Consider the following 8,912-nt stretch of genomic DNA (forward strand, 5'->3'; position numbering starts at 1 on the left):
GGCTGGATGCGTAAGCGAGTAAACTGTCCATGACCATGTGGTTTAGCAAGATAGATCAAAATAAGGCCACAACTACGAACCTTGGCTGGCTGTGATCACGATCCTTGACAGGGAGGAGTGTGGCGTCTACGACACGATTCTTGGCAGGAAAGTGGCGTTGAAGCGGCTTTCGGCTCTTGGAGAGGTCGTTGAAGCTTATGGAGCAAAACGCCGAAGCATAGGCTTCGGATCCTGAGAATCTTATGGAGAGAATGCTGAAGCGGAGCGGCTGCTGGAACGAACATTGAAGCGGAGCGACTTCTGGAGAGAACGTTGAAGCGACTCCTAGAGGGAAACGTCAAAACGGCTGCTGGTGAAAACTCCAGTGAGGGCGCTATTAACCCTTGACCTCGAAAAACGACTTGATACGATATGGCATATGGGAAGACGGCACAAATAGTGCTGGTCGGCAAGTCGTGTTTTTCTCCTCATGTGAAAGAACATGCTTCTTCTGTTTGATTTTCCCTTGCAACTCTCAGAGCCTTGACGGTTACGATGTTGAAGTCGGAGGCCGCGTCAATCAGCATGCTGTCAAACTCGACATCCTTCAAGTGAACAGTGGTTGGGAGTCCCCAGTTCCATCTATCAATTGTGCTTTCCAGGAGAGGTCGGGGTTTGGGAACGGCTTCCCTGGCTGGAAACAGCTGCTTTCCTGATGCAGTGCGGTTGAGGGCTTCAAATATGTCTTGACGCTACGCCTTAGAAAAAATACAGAATCTCACATAAATATTTCATCATAGACTGCACGATTTTGTGGGAGAAGTCCCCAGGAATCATGCAGACGGGAAAAGGGTCTTTGTGAACTCAAGAGGGTTACTGATTTTCTTTGCCTCGATTTTGGAGAAGTCGTTCCTGATCTTCACGTGTGATGAAATTGGATTGTTGATTCCTTTCTACTGGGCGTTCAAGAGAAACGCAAGCCTCTTCATCTATAATCGTGCATCCTTCTGAAGTGTCTGCGCCGGATGTTAAAAGTATTCCTTGTCATCTCATCTGGGATTGACGTGAATCTTGTGGTAGCCGCTCCGTTAGTGTCTTGAGGATAATAGGTATCTCTTTCTGAGTTGTAACCATGTATGTCTGAGCCTCATGAGAACCTTTTGTCTTTCCGTTAAATCAACAGTGGTAATAAGAGATCGGCTTCTTCTGGCTCTTCCAGTCTCTCGTCATGATGGTGGAGTAGCAGCGGCTCAGGTGACGGTTGGAGATGTCACACTTGAAGAAATATTGGGGGTGGCGGCAGCGGCTCTGGATATGGTAATCGTAGGTGTAACACCTGAAGGAACATTTTCCGCGCCGCTAGTGTTGGCAGGTGGCATATTAATGCCACTGGAAGGAGCGTTAGTACCAGGGATGATTTCAGCGCTAGTGTTCTCAGGGTTTGTTGCTGATCCGGACCTGAGTTCTACCATCTTGATATCGGAATTGAAAAATGAAATTGGAAATTAGAAATTGGAAATTGAAATTGTAACTGAAAGATTATTCTCCCACTGTGGTCGCCAATTGTTTGTGGGTGAAAAAAGTTTCTACTGGTTTTGGTAAATTCGTGTGTGGGTGAGAAACGGGTCTAAACCCTAAACAATGTACTGTACGGGAGTAATTTTGATTCGAGAGATCAATCTGTACAAATCTGGCCTAAACCAAGAAATGGTCGTTCCAGGCTTGCTTTGGTAACAAAGTGAAGGAGAAGGGTTGGTCTTAGGGAGGTAAGCGAAGAAATTTTTGAGACCAGAATAGTTGATTCTGAAAGTGTGGTTGTCTTATGACTTGTGTCATAAAGTAGAGCTGGCTAGCAGAATGGAAAGATACCAGGTAATTTCAGGTGATTTCTGAATACCGTGTTGTTCTCCGACCAAAAACTTGTCGTTTGGTGAAAATAGGTGAAGCTTATTTATACAAGTCATATTGAAACGTAGCCTGGTCTCGTAGGAAGTGGAAACGATTGAGTGGTGGAATAAAAGGATAACGTGTAACCGTCAGACGTTATGCTTCCATGATGAAGGAAATGAATTCGTGTAACCGTCAGACATTATGCTTCCATGATGAAGGAAATAAATTTGTTTACACCATTACTTTTCACCACCACTCATTGTCCCGCTTGATGACACTTTCTTGTAACGGGCGCATTGCACGCCGCACGCTGTAAACCGCCAGACCAATACCTGATGAGCATCCCCCAGTTTGTGACATGTTTGATGTCTCGAGTGTTTTCGTGGAAAACATGTAGCGCTTCGCTACGTGTGGAAATTCAAAGTCAAGGGACTTACCGCAAGAAAATAACATGTAATGCTATTAGGCTCGTTTTGGATGGTCGCCTAAAACTTTCCACAGGTTTGTCAGTTCGGTGGCGAACTTCGATGGCTGAGATCGCATCTCATGAAGGAGGGTAGCCGTTGATTATGGTTACCTTGTGTTGGCGCCTAATAATGGCGCGGTGGCGTTTTGGTATACGCCAGTGGCAATGTGGCATGGCTGGCATGACTCGTGCATGCCAGTGGCACGGTGGTGCAAGTGGCGCCTGGCGTAGCCATGGCCACTAGAAATAGGCATCTGGTCGCCTGAAACTTGCCACAAATCTCTCAGTTCTGCAGCGAACTTGGATGGCTGAGATTGTATCTCATGAAGAATGATGGCCATTGATTATGGCCGCATCTTGTTGTATAGCGAAGTGGCGCCATTGGCATAGTGGCGCCTGGTGGATCCATGGCATAACGGCATGCCAATGTCTTGGACGTGGCATATCGGCATGCCAGTGGTGTAGCCGTGGAATATAGGCATGCTAGTAGCCATGGCATAGCGGCATGGCAGTGGCGTTGTAGCATGTCAAAAGCCAAGGTTTGGCGCTGTGGACAAGGTTAGGGTTCGGCAGCATGACCAATGCTAGGGTCCGGTGGCATGGATAATGTTAGGGTTCGGCGGCATGGCCAATGCTAGGGTTTGACGCCGTGGTGTTGGACCCACATGTGGCGTGGAAACATTGGCCTTGTTGCCACATCAATCCCAACACTTTGGGAGACGTTATTTGGCTTTGGTTGGCGTATCAACTTTTCCAAAATTAGGGTTTGGCATGTCGAAACCCTAATTGGTGCGTGTGGTTTCCGGCCGCGGCATGGCGATACTTTTGTGAAAATGGCGCCATATCTATGCCAAAGGGGTTATGGCAAGGGCATAATATGGAAACGTCCACAGGAGTAGGGACTGTCGTGGGTGGCTATGATATGGAGCCAACCCTAGGGCTTCTTGGGTCCCACACGGCTCGTGGCATGTTGTGGGGTTGAAGTGGCATAATTTGTGCCACGATTGGAAATTAGGGCTTTGGTTAATGCATAGGTGTGCTTTTGACCAGAAAACCCTAATCTTAAGCTTTTCATGGCGATGTCCACGAACAGGAGGTAGGTTAGCACATAGGGCGCTATTTATGGCAGGTTGCCACGAAGTGGCATGTTACCGCGGCAGAGTGGCATGCTGGCATGTTACCGCGACAGAGTGACATGTTTGCATGCCGATCAATATGTTGTTGTGGCAGGGCGCGTTTGGCTTGCCAGTTAGTATGGTGGCGCGGCAGGGTGCGTTTGGCCTTTAATGTATGGTGACAAGTTTAGAGCGGCCTGATAAGGCAAGAAAAAGGGGGCCGGCCAAACATAAGGTGCGAATATACTTCTGGTGAGAGTGTGGAGGCTTTAGAGCGACCTGATTGGTCGATTAAAAGAGGGCCAACCAAGCATGGGCGTGGATACACTTCTGGCGAGAGTGTGGCGGCTTTAAAGAGACCTGATTGGTCTATGGGAAGTGGAGCCGGAAAGTGTGGGCCCAACTACAATTTATATGCGCGTGGAGAGTTTAAAACGACCTGATTGGTCGAGGGAAATATGACCGGTTTAGGATGGGGCGTGGATGATGGCAACTGGCGCCAGATGGCCTAAGGCATGGCCACGCCTCCCTTTACTGCTGCGGCTCTCCGTTTTTCTGATTTTAGGCAGGGTTTTGCACCTACTAATCCATGGCGGATTAATTTCCTAGTTTTCCTAGGCTTACTTTCGTCAAGCAAGGTCTGGTATACTGCGTGAGGCACGAAACCCTAACTTCTGCAAGTTAGTCAGGGCAATTGATTGAATTCTACGTGTTTACACAGAGTTATTTTAAGTTCATTGACAGAGAGCAGCATGCTTTTTTGATTGAATACCTTATGCAAAGACCTTATCCTTGATATTTGGAAATTCGTGCTACTCTGCTGCAAGTGAACACAAATCGTCATGCCATATCAATATTAAGGGTTCAGACGGGGAACATAACATATAAGGCATTAAGTAATCTTGTCTTATGTGACTTACAAGTAATCTTGCCTTGCACATATATTCCACATTTGTCAGTATTTTCAATATTGCACTTAGGGATGAGTCCTAGTTTATGCATATTTCTAACATCATTTTAATTAACATGTCCTAATCTACCATGACATAAAGAAATAGACTCAAGAATATAGGAAGAGTCAGATTTTATTAAATTCATACGCAACATGCCGTTACAGTAGTATCCCTTGACAATAAATACATTATTCTTGGATATTATAAGATTGTCTGACTCAATAACTAACTTAACCCCTCCTTTATTAAGAAGACCTCCATAAATTAGTTTTTTCACCATATCCGGAACATGAAAAACATTGTACAAAATGAGAAATTTTCCAGAAGTGATCTTCAAATCAACATTCCGATTCCAGCGATATTCGCACGAACATTGTTTCATTCTAACTTCTCTTGGTGTTGCGCGCTATTTGTAAGTCTGAAATTGAGACTTATCATTGAATATATAAACGGTAGCACCAGAGTCATACCACCATCCATCCTCAAATCTGACTGAATTGGCTTCCTCCATAACAACAATAAGTTTGGGTTCAGATTCAGATTCATTTACTGTATTGATTTGATTCCTCTTGTCTTTCTCGTCCTTAATACGAGCCTTGTACTCTCGTGCACAATGACCAGGGTTCTTACAGTAATAGCAATCACCTTTGGGTTTCTTAGATTTTCCAATCTTGTACCCATGGGGATTTTTCTTTCTTTTCTTCCCATTCTTGTGATTCTGGGAGGATCCCCTTGAATCACATTTGCTTTCTCTGTATCATGGTCATTCTTCTTGTCTCTCTTACGAGATTCTTCCTCAATACGTAGATGACATATAAGGGATTCCAGGATATGAGTTTTCTCCTCATGCTTCAATTTCTTCTTGTAGTTATTCCAATTATTAGGTAATTTTGCAATTACGACACCAACTTGGACTGCTTCAAGAAGATCAATTTTAGCATCCTTGAGTTTACTTACAAGGAGACTTAACTCATGTGCTTGGGTAACAACAGAATCTGAATCATTCATCTTATAATCAATGTAATTGTTAATTAAAAATTTTGTTTACTTGCCTCTTCAATGCGGTACTTCTTGTCCAGTGCATCACACAGTGCCTTTTCTCCTCCTTCAATGGTTCGATGTGCATTATATACACTATCATCAAGTCAATTCAAGATATGCCCTCTGCATAAGAAGTCATCAGGATTTCGGTTTTTCCTTTGTTCTTTCAATTCCTGTTTCTTTTCCTCATCATCACATTCTTTGTATTCATGGATTGGTTCAAGGTCGTCGCTGATTATGTAACTCAGATTGACAATAGTGAGAAAGAACAAAACCTTTTCCTACCAACAGGCAAGTTGTTTCCATCAAACCTTTCAAGACGAGTGAGATCCCGATTCATTACTTGAAGAGATTGTACTGTCCTAGTGAGCGATAAATCTTGTACGATAGACATTCTTAAAACTGTTGTGAAAATAGGGCAAGAATCACTCTAAGGCATGAATGAATCTTTGTCTTTTAAGAATGTTTTCCCCCTATGCAGATCACTAAGGGTTTACTTGAAAACTTTCTTTCAGGATACAATGAAGTATGTCTGTAGCATATAGTGATTATGCGGACAGACCAGAAGAAACTCTTTTGCTTACTGATGATTCTTAATCTTAAAGAAAAGACACAAAACTTAATGTTTGTTGTATTTTGTTGCTGGCAGTGGATACCTATTTATAGGCAGTAAAGCGTCAGTTGGTGACTTACCTTCATACCCAACAGACACATCTCGGGTCTGTTCATATATGTCAGTTCATATATGCCTCTTGGATTTTGAATCCACAGAACCAAGAGGCACCTTCCTGACAAGACACGGAGCCTTTTGGCTTGATCCTTTCCTTGCAGCAACAATAATAACACACATTAAATGTATCCAAATATATATTTTGTGAATATCCTCCAACAAAATCTGCTAATTTATTTGAAGGAAGAGTATTATATGCTATTAACTTCAATCAATTTCACAAGATGAAAACCCGTAAGTTTCCTAACCCTAATTCATGTTTTTGATTTTGATTTTGAAACAACATGTTTTTAATTGAAATCTTGAAATATAGATGGAATTTAGGTTGGAAATGTTGTTTGATTGTTATCAAATCCTTAAAAGTGGTTATGAGATAGAATCCTGTTTGAATTTTATTACGAGATTTTGTTTAAATTTGGTTTCAAGTAGGTTTAAAATGAATTGAGATTTTGGTCGTGTTAATTTCATGAAAGATATGGTATTTATATAGTCCGTTTTGAAATGAATTTCATCAATGCTTATACTAAGATGAAACCGGTTTCATCATGTTCTGGATTGAGTTGAAATCAGTATCATCCTGTTTTGGATTGATCTGAAATATTTTGTGTCCATGCTTATACTAGGATCAAATAGGTTCCATCCTGATTTGGATTAAGCTAAAATTGATTTCATCAAAGTTTAAACAAAGATGTAAATGGTTTCATCCTGTTTTTGATTAAATCATATTCGTCGACGAAATACATACATGCTCTAAGTATAATAACTGTGTGAGATATATTGATGCCTATACGTGGATAAAACGAGTTTCATCTTGTTTTGGATTAAGCTAAAAAAATCATCCAAATTTAAACAAGGATGAAACGGGTTTCATTTTTTGTTTCCATTGGATAAAACTTGTTACATCTTGTATTATTACTAGATAAAACTAATTTCATCATGTGTTTTCACTAGAAGAGCCTACTTTTTTTTTTATCATGTATTAACATTTGTTATTTTTTGTACCATTGCAGGGGGCACCATGGAAGTATCTAAGGCATTGAAGATTCTTCAAGAAGAAGGGCCTGACTATGGGTTACATTTGAACATATCGAATACTGAATTACTTTGTCCTATGACCTGAGAAGAGATATTGATAATGCGTTCCCTGATAACATTGGCAAGCCGATGGATGATGTGAAATTTCTTGGCGGACCGGTCAGCTTAGATTTGGACTTTTGCAACGCCACTGTGCTAAGTAGGGTAGATAAAACCATACAGCTCATGAACAAAGTCCAGGAGCTGCAAGATCCTCAAAGTGAACTTTTGCTACTCCATAGCTGCATTGGAGTATCTAGGTTATATTTTGCCCTACACACCACTTTCCCCAAGGCTCTACAGTCAGCTGCGAACCGTTATGATGATCATCTTATGCAGTATCTACGACGCCTGGTGGTTGGAGATGGGGCTGGCTTTGGCTTATTTCAACAACGATTAGCCACCCTCCCCATCAAAGATGGTGGTCTTGGTATACTTACTATAGCAGATATTATGAAGTATTGTTATCTAGCATCTCATGCTCAGACTCAGCACTTGCAGGAATCTAACTTGAAGTTGCCGGAAACAGCAGGCTTATGTCATGGTTTTCATCACGCTCTACAGGATTTCACTCAATCTTGCAGACTCTCTCTACCCGGTTTTAACATCAACGATGCTGCCCCCCATTACATGAAGTCTTTGGAAGCTATCCACGTTGGTGTAGTCCTGGAAAAGATACCCTCTAGCTTCTCTTTATCTCAGCGTGAGGCTAATGTATGGCAATGTAATAGGTCGGACCACGCATTGGATTTCCTTAAAGCGATACCTATACATGGGCTTAATAAAGTAGTTTCGCCTAGGAAGTTCAGCTCTATCCTCCAATACCATTTAGCCATACCTCTTTTTGCGGAAGATAATAAGTGCTCTTGTTGTGTCAAGCCCATGGACATATTTGGTGACCATTTCATTCACTGTGCCGGTGAGGCGGGGCTTAAATTCCGACATGATTTGGTCAAAGATGTCTTGGCTGATATGTGTTACAAGGCAGGTGTCGTGGATAGAAAGAAGTTTTCTCTGGGCATTCTTTCCAACGACAACAAAGATCTTAGGCCAGCGGATATCATGGTTTATAATTGGAAGGATGGTAAATATGTTTGTATGGATGTCACAGGTGTCTCTCCATTCACCGATGCTAGGAATCGTAATTTCACATCGGGCCATGCTATCTCTGCAGCTATCACTCGGAAGAACAACAAATACTTAGATAAGTGCAATTCACTTGGTTATAGGTTTGGTGTGTTGGCCTTTTCCACCTTTGATGAGCTTGGTACGGATATTATAACATTTCTGAAGAGATTAAGGAATCGCATGTCTAGACATGATGCTAATTTCAAGATAGGCAATTCTCTTTTTCATAGGATAAGGGTTATTATTCAAAAAGGTATTGGCGCTCAGCTTGTTGCTAGGCTGCCCACCATCTCTTGTAACGTTGATTTTGATTTTGATTCTTAATAATATACAATTGGGGTGTCCTTTTTTTTACATAATACAAACTAAATCAATATCATGCTTGGGAAATTTCTGATTGTTTTGTATTTGATTACATTTTGTATTTAGTATCACGTTTAGGAAATCTTCGTCCTATTCTATTGAATTTCGACTTTATGTATTAATTTGTAATTCTTTGTTTTCACTTATGAGATGCAGATTGTTTTTAGTTTGAT

This window comes from Papaver somniferum, chromosome 4 (genome assembly GCF_003573695.1).
Source record: "Papaver somniferum cultivar HN1 chromosome 4, ASM357369v1, whole genome shotgun sequence".
Lineage (NCBI taxonomy): Eukaryota > Viridiplantae > Streptophyta > Magnoliopsida > Ranunculales > Papaveraceae > Papaver > Papaver somniferum.